General features: G+C 42.8%; 1 protein-coding gene and 1 pseudogene across 2 annotated transcripts in view; both read left to right on the forward strand.

The window, feature by feature from the left end:
* Positions 1 to 12,948, forward strand: part of Immp2l (inner mitochondrial membrane peptidase subunit 2) — an 829,626-nt gene that overhangs the window by 547,908 nt on the left and 268,770 nt on the right. The gene's annotated exons all lie outside the window — the stretch shown is intronic.
* LOC110550395 (large ribosomal subunit protein eL13-like) lies at positions 4,975 to 8,106 on the forward strand (annotated as a pseudogene).

Genomic DNA, 12,948 nt, shown 5'->3' on the forward strand with positions numbered 1-12,948 from the left:
ATGTACCCATATCTTGTTAACGTAAACACACTCTCAACACAGTTATTATGAATCAGCTTTCTATTTGGCTTCTCCAAAGCCTCGTAGAATGCCTTCTTTGCCCACTTCAGAATATCAACTATTTTGCTGTTTCTGTTGAAATGATTTATGTATTGCCATGTTAATATATACCTGCTGCATATTTTATGAACCCTAGCACTGTATGAAAATTAAGCATGAATTGATATCCTATTATGGGAAGACTATTTTTTTGTGGCCTCCCCTCTTAAGTTGTTGAGTTTGCCGAGTAGTCATGTTGACCGAGAGTGCTCATCTCACATGGCTGAAATAGTCTTACAGCCTTCAGTTAGCAGCTCCTTTCTCCCTTCCCCCAGCTCCAGGTAACCACCATCCAACAATCTGCTTCTAAGGGCTTAATGATTTTAGATGACTCACAGAAGTGTAGTCATGAAATATTCATGCTTCTGTGACGAGCATAATGTACTTAGCATGAACTACTACAGGTTTATCTGTGGTTTTGCTCATGCGGGAGTCTCATCTCCTTTAAGGCTGAACATAAACCGCATGTTCTTTATCTCCCCATCTGTTGACAGATATTTAGGTTTGTTTTACATTTGAGAATATTACACGGTTTTATCATACAGCCCTGCCCTGACTGGCCTGGACCTTCCCACGTTGCAATGGTTACTCCAGTTTGTCAACTTGACTACATCTAGAATTAAGTGAAACCCAACTGGCTGGGTACACCTGTAAGGAGGCGGGGCTTAATTAAATTATCTGAAGTGGGGAGACCCACCTTTCATTTTAGTCTTTTGAGATGGGGAGATCCACCTTTGATCCAGGCCACACCTTCTAGTGGCAGGTTATGTAAAGGACATGGCAGGAGGAAGCTGCAGATTTTGCCTGCTTTCCCTTACTCTCCATTCACTGATATTAGAGCCCACCTCTTTGGGATTCCGATTCCAGTGTGTACTGATGGCCAGCTGAGACATCCAGACTTGTGGATTCAACAACTACTGGATTCTTGGACTTTCCACTGGAAGACAGCCATTGTTGGACTAGCTAGACCACAGTCTGTAAGCCACTGTAATGATTCCCATATATGTATTTAACCTGTCAGCTCTGTTCCTCCAAAGAACCCTGATCAACACATATGTAGACCAGGTTGCACTTGAACTCACAAAAATTTGCGTGCCTCTGCCTTCCAATACTATGTTTAAAGGCACGCACCACCATGCCCACTGTGACGAGTATTTAATGAACACGAATAAGTAATTTAAGTTCTCATTTTAATTCTTTTAGAGAAATCCTGAAAAACTCACTCCCTGCTCCATCATGTTCAGCAGTAGTTTCCCTGGCTCGACACTCCACTAAGCTGGAGTGGAGACTCTGGCTTCAGTTATACGCAGTCACCAAACTGGGAATATGTTCCCTATCTAAGTCTGCACACAGTGGTTGACGGTTAGGTTCTGTGTGTTCCAGCATGGGAGACTGTCACAGCACCCTCCTCCACCACACGCAAGCCATCTCTCCTCCTTTAGTCAGCACGTCTACACTGCAAACACTGGCGCCTGTTAGTTATTGAGCTGCCTTGCCGGTTATCAAGTCAACTATTTCAGCATCAACTCTGTTCAAGTAATCCTTATTTTTCTTAATCGATGGTCACAAAATACAGCAGGACTAATAGCGGCAGTTTAGATATGTCGAAGAGAAGCCATAAAGTGCCTCCTGGAGGAAAAGATAAATGTAAAACAATATTCTGGAAGACAAAATACCCATATAATTGATATTCATTATAAATTACTATTGTGGTTGTGTTTTATTTTTCATTATTCTTGTTAATATCTTGTCATAACTGAGTTATAAGTTAAACTTAGGCATAGATATTTATGAGTAGGAAAACACTCGCTTCGTTTAGGGATTGATACAATCTATAGTGATCCTATAGTTTCCTGTGTGCTGTGGGGGTCTAGTGGTGTGTTTGATATAGATAGGGGAGACTTTACTCTGATCATCTTTTTGTTTTCTGAGAAGCCCCATGATGTCTTCTGTAACTGCCAGACCAGTTCACATTCCCACCAGCCTCGTATCTTCAGTGGCTGAAACCATCTCGAGAAAGAACAAAGGTGAAGGCATCAGACTTCCTGACTTGCTAATTATTGCAGTGCTGCAATAATTAAATTAACGATATGAATGCATGTTTTATATAGGAGGGGCAGGTCAGATGGATCAGGTTTAAGAGAGGGACTGAATAAAATTCCTATTTTGGAGAGCTTTTTTTCAGAGAGAGCGCCTTCTGACCAGTAGGTCGTCACCAGGCCTTGAGGTGGAGAATGTTAGGAGAGATAGAACAGTGTACCAAAGGCAGCATGGGGGAGCTCTGAAGTAGGAAAGCACTTCACATCTCCTGGCTAGGAGTTCAGTAAGAAAGTTAGCTCAAAGTGAGACAGTAGGCGAGATAGCTGCCATGTCCGATATGAGAAGGGCACTGAGGGAAAGCGACATCCCCTTCATTTTCTCTTCAGAAACATGGAAGACAAATGAATTTTCTTATTTTCTGTAGTTCGTAGCAGGGAGTTCTATGCCATGCTTTATTATTTAGTCTGGTTTTCCCTAAGAGCCAAGGGGCAGACATTAGGTAGGATCATAAACCTCTTGCAGCCTGGAGTGAGAAGAGCCACTGCATCACAGAGTGGCTGCTTAAATCTGTTCCAGAGAAAGCTGTATGGGGAGAGGATGGACTGATGTCCGAGGGGGGAAGAGGGACAGCGTGAGGGTCTGTGCTCTAAGAGCTTGGAAGCGGGCATGGGGAGTAATGGGACAGAGTAAAAGGTTTACAAGAAGCCCACACATAGACATTCAACTGAGCTCTGAGGGGAGCGCCAAGAAGACCTGACAGGAAAGGACAAGGATAAATTCGCATATCCACCCACAGAGCACGGAAACTGCACCTGTATCTCACACCATCCACAAAGGTGAGCTCAGGATTGCTTAGAGTCAACAATATGACTTACAGATGTGAAGGCACAGCAGAAAAGCCTTATAACGTTAGTGGTGGCAGTGATGCCATCAATATAACAGAAATCTCAGAAAAATATTACTTAAAAATTTTCACCGTGAGTGTTCAAATGCAGCCTATGCCTCAGTTTGGCTCTTGACCTTCGTTTTCCTACATAGAGTTTCATGTTTGTAAACAACTGCACTTTCTATTCTCTCTTTTTTTCTGTATCAGTGATCAGCATATGTTTAATGAAAGGCCTGTGATTAAACATTCTCAGCTCTATAAGCCATGGTATCTGGAAAACATATTGAATTCTGGCACTGTAACAAGAAAGATTATAGGAAAAGAAATTTCCTCTAAAACACCATTTCTGGAAGCAGCTATAGGCCTACATTTTGCCTGTGAGCTACAGTTTGCTGACCCTTAGTCTATAGTGTTGGCTTTTATTCCTTTAATAAAATCGAAAGCAAGCGCAGACCATGCATCTAACTGTGGCCAATAGTTTAGAAGAACATCATGTATCCATTGGTGTTACATGGGCCAAGGGAGTATGTTGATTGTTGAAACACCAGCAGCCGTGTGAGCCCACCTGCACAAAAGAGATTCTGGGTCTGAGCTGGGCAAGAAGAGTTATACTTCAAGAACTGCACAAGTGAGCTTCAAATGGGGAGTAGCTCAAAGAAGAGAGTACTAAACTTCAGTGCCCAGCGAGTCTCTTTTTAATACAAAAGGAATAGACCTGCCCGTAGGCAACTTATATTGGAGTGGCATCCAGTGCTATTTTTAGCTGTTTGTCCCTCTTAGCTCCGGATCATTGATTAGAATGGCAGCTATCCTTTGGTTATTGTTATAACTCAGTCTGTATGCACCGGGCCAAGCCAGCAGCGCAGAAAGAGTTACCTCTTTAAAGTAACATAATCCTTCAGTTTATTTGCTGTTATGGAGAGCATTCTGATGTGGTCTGGCTCACTGGGAGAAAGCCTATGTCTACAACAATGTCTTACTCTCCCGTATTAGTGATCCCATGTTCTAACTGTTCATTCTGAAATCCACGCTCTTAGCTGTTTTGCAAAATCGAAAGATTTGTTGATGGAACTATTAATTATAAAGTATTCATTAAGCTAAGAGTGTCCTAATTTTCTCCTCTAAAGTGAGGCTGTATCAGGGACTCAGTATCTCTCACTGAAAGAAACCATGTAGGATTTTGATATTGCGCATCCCAGTGGTTGTGATTCAAATGAGAATCTGAGCGAAAAGGATTGATTTATATATATATATATATATATATAAAAGAAGACTGACAGTTGTTGATATTTCATTTCAGAAGAGTCAGTTGTATATTCGAGGCGTGCTAACTAGCAGGCCATTAACTTTGTGCTCCGCTGCAGGACACCTGGGAAACAGGGAGTTTCTCTACTTTGCTTATTACACAAATAAATTCTCCTCGCTGAGCAGGCTGCAGTACTCTCATTTTAATATGCAGCCAGAGCAGGAGGTAAAAAATGCTCGGTCCCGTACTGCTTCCCCTCTAGGCGCTTTGAGACTTCCAAAGAGCAGTTCTGGAGTCTGGATTTCAATTTTACACACATCAAAAAATAAATGACTATTTAATCTTTTACTATAACATGAAGAGGAACACGTAATACATGCAGGAATGGAGTTTAGCAGGATGGAAAGCCAAAACCGAAAGATTGTCTATTTGAGATGAAAGTATAATGAGCAGCAAGCTTGACCAAAGCATGGGGGTATGACAACAGAAGAGGAGAGGATGAACAGATTAGAAGTTGGTATACGCAATGGAGAGGAAGGTGACCTCTAAAGGAATTCTGAGGCTGTCTTTGGGGGATTATGTAAATTAAGCTTCAATTCTGAATTGGCTAGAATACAACTATCATTAAAATCAAGAGAATGCTTGCTACATGATGGAAATTGAAATGAACCCTAAATTGATGTTTCAGCCCCAGTATTCTCTCATGGCTTTCAAAAAATATTACTTTTCTTTATTATTAAAGCCTGTGATGTTCTTAGCAATAAATAAACTAGAAAGAAATTAAGAAGGGAGCTGGTAGAACTTCAGCCCACACCATGGGAAGTGTCCCTGTGCGCTGTCTTCAAGTCTGCGAATAGGAGGCTTTCATTTATCCCATCTGAATTCCTGAACAGAACACCAACAGCACAGGCTCTAAGAGCAAAAATCAATAAATGGGACCTCATGAAACTAAATAGCTTCTGCAAAGCAAAGGACACAGTAGTCAGAACAAAATGACTACCTACAGATTGGGAAAGGATCTTCACCAACCCTGTATCTGACAGAGGGCTAATATCCAGTATATATAAAGAACTAAAGAAGCTAAAGAGCAACAAATCAAGTAATCCAATTACAAAATGGAGAACAGAGCTAAACAGAGAATTCTCAATACAGGAATATTGAATGGTAGAGAAACACTTAAACAGATGTTCAACATCATTAGTCATCAGGGAAATGCAAATCAAAACAACCCTGAGATTTCACCTTACACCCATCAGAATGGCTAAGATCAACAACTGACAACACGTGCTGGAGAGGTTGTGGAGAAAGGGGGACCCTCCTCCTTTGCTGGTGGGAATGTAAACTTGTACAACCACTCTGGAAATCAATCTGGCGCTTTCTCACCCAATTAAGAATAGTGCTTCCTCAAGATCCAGCTATACCACTGCTAGGCATATATCCAAAAGATGCTCAAGTACACAATAAGGACATTTGCTCAACCATGTTTGTAGCAGCTTTATTTGTAATAGCCAGAAGCTGGAAACAACCCAGATGCCCCTCAACTAAGGAATGGATACAGAAATTGTGGTACATCTACACAATGGAATATTACTCAGCAATTAAAAACAAGAAAATCATGAAATTTGCAGGCAAATGGTGGGACCTAGAAACGATCATCCTGAGTTAGGTATCCCAAAAGCAGAAAGACACACATGGTATATACTCACTTATATAGACCTATAAGGTAGGATAAACATACTGAAATCTATACACTTAAAGAAGATAAACAAGAAAGAGGACCCAGGGTACGATGATCAATCCTCATTTAGAAAGACAAATGGGGCCTTTCTGCTCGGCCGTTCTCCTGCACGGGAGGCAGCCATGGTGCCCAGCCGGAATGGCATGATCCTGAAGCCCCACTACCACAAGGATTGGCAGCGGCGAGTGGACACTTGGTTCAACCAGCCGGCACGCAAGATCCGCAGGCGCAAGGCCTGGCAGGCGAAAGCGCGCCGCATTGCCCCTCGTCCCGCGTCTGGTCCCATCAGTCCCATAGTAAGGTGCCCTACAGTCCGATACCACACCAAGGTCCGAGCTGGCAGGGGCTTCAGCCTGGAAGAGCTCGGGTGGCTGGTATCCACAAGAAAATGGCTCGCACCATTGGCATCTCTGTGGACCCAAGGAGGTGAAACAAGTCCACTGAGTCACTACAGGCCAGCATGTGGCGCCTGAAGGAGTACCGCTCCAAGCTCATACTTTTCCCCAGGAAGCCTTCTGCTCCCAAGAAGGGAGATAGTTCTGCTGAAGAGCTTAAATTAGCCACCCAGCTATCAGGACCTGTGATGCCCATCTGGAATGTCTACAAAAAGGAGAAAGCCAGAGTCATCACAGAAGAAGAGAAGAACTTCAAGGCTTTTGCCAGTCTTCGCATGGCCCGGGCCAATGCCCGGCTCTTTGGCATCCTAGCAAAAAGGGCGAAGGAAGCTGCAGAGCAAGATGTTGAAAAGAAAAAGTAATACACTGTTGGAATGTTTTAATAAATTTTCCGTAAAGCAAAAAAAAAAAAAAAAAAAAAAAAAAAAAGAAAGACAAATGGGATGGATATTAGATGTAGGAGCAAACAAGTAACAGGACAGGAGCCTACCACAGAGGGCCTCTGAAAGACTCTACCTAGCAGTGTATCAAAGCAGATATTGAGACTCATAACCAAACCTTTGGCAGAGTGCAGGGAATCATAAAAAAGGGGGAAGGGGGTGGAGTTAATATGACCTGGAGAGGACAGGAGCTCCACAAGGAACAAATATATCTGGGCACAGGGGTCTTTTATGAGACTGTTTCTCCAAACAAGGACCATGAATGGATGTAAACCTAGAACCTCTGCTCGGATGTATCTCATGGTAGCTCAGTATCCAAGAGGAACAGGGACTGTTTCTGACATGAACTCAATGGTGGGCTCTTTGATCTCCACCCCCCCTCCCCGAGGGAGGAGCAGCACTGCTAGGCCACATAAGAGGACTTTGCATCCAGTCCTGAAAATACCTGATAAACCAGGGTCAGATGAAATGGGAGGAGGTCCTCCCCAATCAGTGGACTTGGAAAGGGGCAGGGAGGAGATGAGAGAGGGAGGGTGAGATTGGGAGGGAAAGAGGGAGCAGGATACAGCAGGGATACAGAGTTAATAAAATGTAACTAATATTAAAAAAAATGGGAAAAAAAAGAAAATCATGAAATTTGCAGGTAAATGGTGAGAACTGGAAAAGATCATCCTGAGTGAGATATCCCAGAAGCAGAAAGACACACGTGGTATATACTCTCTCATAAGTGGATATTAGACATATAATATAGGATAAACCTACTAAAATCTGTACAACTAAAGAAACTAATCAAGAAGGAGGACTGGCTAAAATGCTCAAGCCCCATTCAGAAAGGCAAAGAGGATGGACATCAAAAGGAGAAAACGTAACAAGTCAGGAGCCTGCCACAGAGGGCCTCTGAAAGGCTCTACCCTGCAGGGTATCAAAGCAGATGTTGAGACTTATGGTCAACCGTTGGGCAGAGTGCAGGGAATCTTATGAAAGAAGGGGGAGATAGTAAGATCTGGAGGGGACAGGAGCTCCACAAGGAGAGCAACAGAACCAAGAAATCTGGGCACAGGTGTCTTTTCTGAGACTGATACTCCAACCAAGGACCATTCATGGATGTAACCTAGAACCCCTGCACAGATGTAGCCATGGCAGATCACTGTCCAAGTGGGTTCCATAGTAATGGAAACAGGGACGGCTTCTGACATGAGCTGATTGGCCTGCTCTTTGATCACTGCCCCCTGAGTGGGGAGCAGCCTTACCAGGCCACAGAGGAAGACAATGCAGCCACTCCTGATGAGACCTGATAGACTAGGATCAGAAGGAAGGAGAGGAAGACCTCCCCTGTCAATGGACTTGGGGAGGAGCATGTGTGGAAAAGGGGAGGGAGGGAGGGATTGGGTCATTGCCACTTTCATCCAAATGTTCTCGTTACTGCTAGGAACATGCAGGGTACTAGTTTACTAACCTTTCTGAGACCTGCTACAGAACTGTATGTTTTCAAAGATGGCATTTAATGTCTTCTTGTCAGTCTTAACATTAAGTATTTTAACTCCTTGTCATGTTTAGATCAAATATATTCCTAGTTTGTGATTTGTTTGTGGTTTTATTAATTTTCAGGATTATTTAAAAGAGTGGGATATACAAACATTTTCATGGCTTTAGGCCTATGGTGTACAAATTTTGAAAAACATAGCATATATTCTATACCTCCACAATTGGCTTTCCAATTATTAGTGAGTTGATGCTGAGCTGCTGACTTTTACAAACATATAGAAGGGATAATATATAAAAGTAACTTTTATTCATCTGCCTCTTTCTGCTAACCTAGGCCTAGTCCTGGAAGCTTCTAGCCTCTGTACAATCTAACCTAGGCCTAGAATGTTTTCAGCCTCTGAGACTTACTGCTTAATAAGCTCACCCATTCTAGTTTTTACTGAGCTCTGGGCTGGCTCCTTTAACTCAGCTGTCTGGCTCAGATTCCTCTCCCAACTGACTTATTCAGTCTAGCTTTTCTCTCTACCTTTGAATTGCTCTGCTTGGCCTCAGATTAACTGTAGCAATCTGCTCTAATTTCATGGCTCCTCCTCCTTCTCTGACTTATTCGGTCTTCACCTGAGTTCTGTCTATGTAACCTGTCTCTCTATTACTGTCCCTGTAAAACTGCCTGCTCTCTCCCTCCTTTTCTATGTTGCATCCTTAAGTAGCTTCCCTTTCCTCTCTCTTCTCATGAGAGTTGGGCATATCCTATCCTGTCAAATCTTTCTCTGATTCATCACCTTTCCTGCCACTCACTTAGGTATTCTTTCAAGCACAGGTCCTCCTTTCTATGAACTACTTTACCTTCATTGCTTGAGATTAAAGGCGTGTACCACTATGCCTGGGCCTAAGCTCTTCTTTACCTGAAACTTGCTTTATCCCAAGCTATCCTTGCACTCAGATCTGCTTGCCTCTGTCTCCTGGAATAAAGGCATACTTGTATTCCAGTGGGATCACACAGACCTAAAAGCCTTTGGATGTGATCTCTTGTCAGGATAGCCCTGTTCTGAATTAGAATTCCTCTGCTAGAATACCCTATAATATTTGTTCCATTGTTTTCTCAATATTTTAAATTTAGAAAATACTAGAAAAATACTTTAGAATACCACACATATATGCTAATTCTCAGGTAGAGGCTACTGCTCTTATAGACTGTGTGGTCCCTGGCCTAAGCATCTGTATCCCCTTGAGACGTGTTGGAAATGAGAATGTGTGACTCTCACTTCCAGAACAGTGCCATGTCCTGGACAGGGAGTCCTGGAAGCCCTCTAGGTTGCTGGACACACTGGGATTCATTAACCTGTTTTGGTGTTGTCTCTCACTGGCTGAATTTGAGCTGGCTTTGCAGCCATTTTTGTCAGTAGAAATGGCACTTCCTTCCCACAGGATGATCTGAACATGTAAATCAAAAATCTCATAGCTGTCTCCAGACTGATTGCAACTCCTGCCTTGTTTAGCCTTAAACTACCAGTGAGGGGTTTGAGGTAGGAGGTCTGGTGTCATTGACACCAGAGGACATTGGTGTCAGGTCCTCTTACTTCCCTAATGGAAAGTGTTGGGTCTTGACCACACTTCCACTCACTAGGTGTTTTTGGAGGTGGGTTTAGTTCACTTTGTCATTTCTACCTTCTCTATCATCTCCGGGTTTTAGAACGTGGAAAGCATTTGAGGATTTGGGAACTAGATGATCTTAAATATACCTCTCAGCTCTTAAGCTCTTTGATAGTGAACTGCTATGCAGAGAAAGGGAAAGTGGCCAATACCCACATCATGTAGGATTAACCCAGGGAAGAGTGCTTGTGCATTGTAGAGTACAGAAGCAGGATGTTCACTGTGGCAGTTGTTTTGTTCTGAAGCATCTTAGAGGTGCATCAAAGAGCTTCCTAAGGGCAGAGCACAACAGGCAACTGAGGTGAGTAAGCAGGTTAGAGGGTTACCAGTGGAGGTGACAGTGACTATGGCTGTACCCTGATTGATTTCCCTTTTACCCTTGCCAACCCAACACTTCCCCCTCCACAAGAATGACCATTTCAGTCTGTCTCATTATGGTGTCTACATTCTTTATCACAAATAGAGCCACGTTCTCCTCACTGTGTCCTTGCCGTGGCTTGTGGTGTACTGGCAGCTGCTTGCCTTTTTTGGGCACCACTGTTTTTTTTTTTTTTTTTTTTTTTTTTTGCAGGAAACAACCTTTCTTTTGTCTTTCTTCTTTTGTTTTGTTTTGTCTGGCCAGCTCCTACTCCGCAACTCTATTTCTAGGGCTATATCCAGCAGATGTACTGGCACATGAGTTCAAAGATGTGTGTGTGTGAGGAAGCTGACACTGCGTGGTTACAGTAGCAGAAGACTAACAGCCTCCGCAGGCACTTGTATTCATTTCACATACCAATTCACAAACACACACACACATCACAGTTAAAAATAAATCTTAAAATATACTCCCACACTCTCTATTTGTGGCCATATTTTAGCCTGTGGCTAGCAGAGTCTTTTCTACCCCCTCCTTCTGACAAGATCCTGTGTCCTCATCTTTATGAAGTGACCCTTGTCTACTCTGTTTCCAGAGTAATTTTTTTTGAACATACAGTATGCCATGCATGTAATTAGATCAGAGGTGGCTATTCAAACCTCTTGTTACCTGTGAGCTCCCTGAGATGAGGGGCCACAACACATTTTTTTTTTTGAGCCACATAAAATCCTGCCTAAGAAATCCAGCATGTTGAGAATTTTAGCATATTTGTCAAATTTAATGACTGTAGAAAGCTCTGTGCAATATTCATAAAACTTTAATCCTCCATATCACTCTGTGAAACGACCCTACTTATTTTGGAAATATTTCAACTTAGTCCAATTAGTATCAATCCCAAGTCCTTATCTTTAAAAATGTAAACTCTCTAATTTGCTGAGCATTAGTTCCTTCCATCGCTGAAGGTTAAGGAAACGAAGTGGTGGAGAACAGAGTCTCTGCCATCTGTTTCAATTCTCTCTCCAGCCTCCCAAGTGCTGCTGGGTTTGTCCCTGGGTAACAAAGGGAAAGCATTTATTTATGCTTGTTTATTGTTGAAAAGGCCCATGTCAACCAGCTAGGCTCATTTTCTCTACAATAACAAACAACCAGAGCTCGTGGCTTTCAGTTAGTGGGGGCTTGTTCCCCACTGCATATTATGTATGCCATGAGTTCCTTGGACTTTTCACTCAGGGCCTCGGCTGTCAGGGTTTAATAGTCCGGGATGTATTTCAATACCTTTTAATGTGACATGTATTATTTCTAGTCATATGTTTTTTGCCTTAAACAGTTCACACGGTTGAGCTTGCCATTAGCTTGGCGAGAACGTGCCACCTTCCCCCGAAGATGGAAGGTAAACATTTGAACCATCAGTGTTCTGTAGCTTTCCATTAGGGTGGTCTTGAGAAAGAATTGGTTTTCCTCCTTCATAAATGTGCACACAAAACAGGTAACAACCGAGCATCTGCCACACACCGCACGAGGACGCCTTGCTTCTCAACCTTGTTGAGGCTCTTACAGGTAGCTGAGTGTGGAACCTGCACGTCTTAACCACACAGCTTTCTGAACACACAAACGCAGAAATCAAGTCACAACCAAATACACTGTGAGTCCGAGATGATCCAGCAATGCTCTCTATGTCATGTTTCATCCAACTCTTCTGAAAACATGGTATGTGCATCTCGCACTATGCATTCTGCCGTGCTGTGCGACACTAAAGAATGCTGTCTCCAACGCCTCGCCTTCCGTTCCCAACGACTGTGCTGCTGCTGGTTCTCTGAGTGGACAGAACCTTTCTTAGGTCTTGGGAGGCTTACGTTGGGGAGGCGGGCTGCCAGACCAGCATCCCCACCCATAGCTAGTGACTCATCTCATACCTAAGAAGAATAAGGAAATGTGAACATGGAGAGAGGAAGTGAAGAAGAACTCTTGAGACCAGGAGGGCTCCAGATAAGGAAGTCTGTCATGTTCCCTCCCTGCTCAGTAGGCTTTATTATCGTTATCATTGTTATTGATTTAGTTGTTGACTTAAGTTTCGTAAAGAGATCATTAAGTGAGGTTTGGCTTGAGATTAAGAAACTTTCTGAAGTGACCTAAAATAATACTCCTTTTGTTTTGTACCGTGTATATATGTGAACCCGTGTTCACAGCATCGACAGTTGTAAAGCCAAAATCCTGGTGGCCCCTGAAAACACTGAGGCGCCTCTGCACCCTGCAGTACCAAGTGTGCAGCTGAGATTTGATTCTTTATGTAGAAATACTTGTACCAAAGCAGCAACAACAACAGCACATTACTCTCATTGTTTTGCTCTTACATGAAAAGCGTACATGCATACCAAAGAATTATTTTAAAATAAATTTTATGATTTGTTATCAATAAATGCTTAAAATGTTTGCCTCTTTTATACTCCTATATACCCGGGATTGCATGAAAAGGGGATACAAGTGGGAAAAGTTCTAGAAACTCTAAAGAAAGGCAAATGAGCCTACGTCTGAGACCTCACTGTTAGAAAACCCTAAAGAGTGCTGTTTTCCTTTGCCATGGTCAGGTTGGCACAGCTGAAGAGAGAAC

The sequence above is a fragment of the Meriones unguiculatus genome, chromosome 1 (assembly GCF_030254825.1).
Source record: "Meriones unguiculatus strain TT.TT164.6M chromosome 1, Bangor_MerUng_6.1, whole genome shotgun sequence".
In the NCBI taxonomy this organism is placed as follows: Eukaryota; Metazoa; Chordata; class Mammalia; order Rodentia; family Muridae; genus Meriones; species Meriones unguiculatus.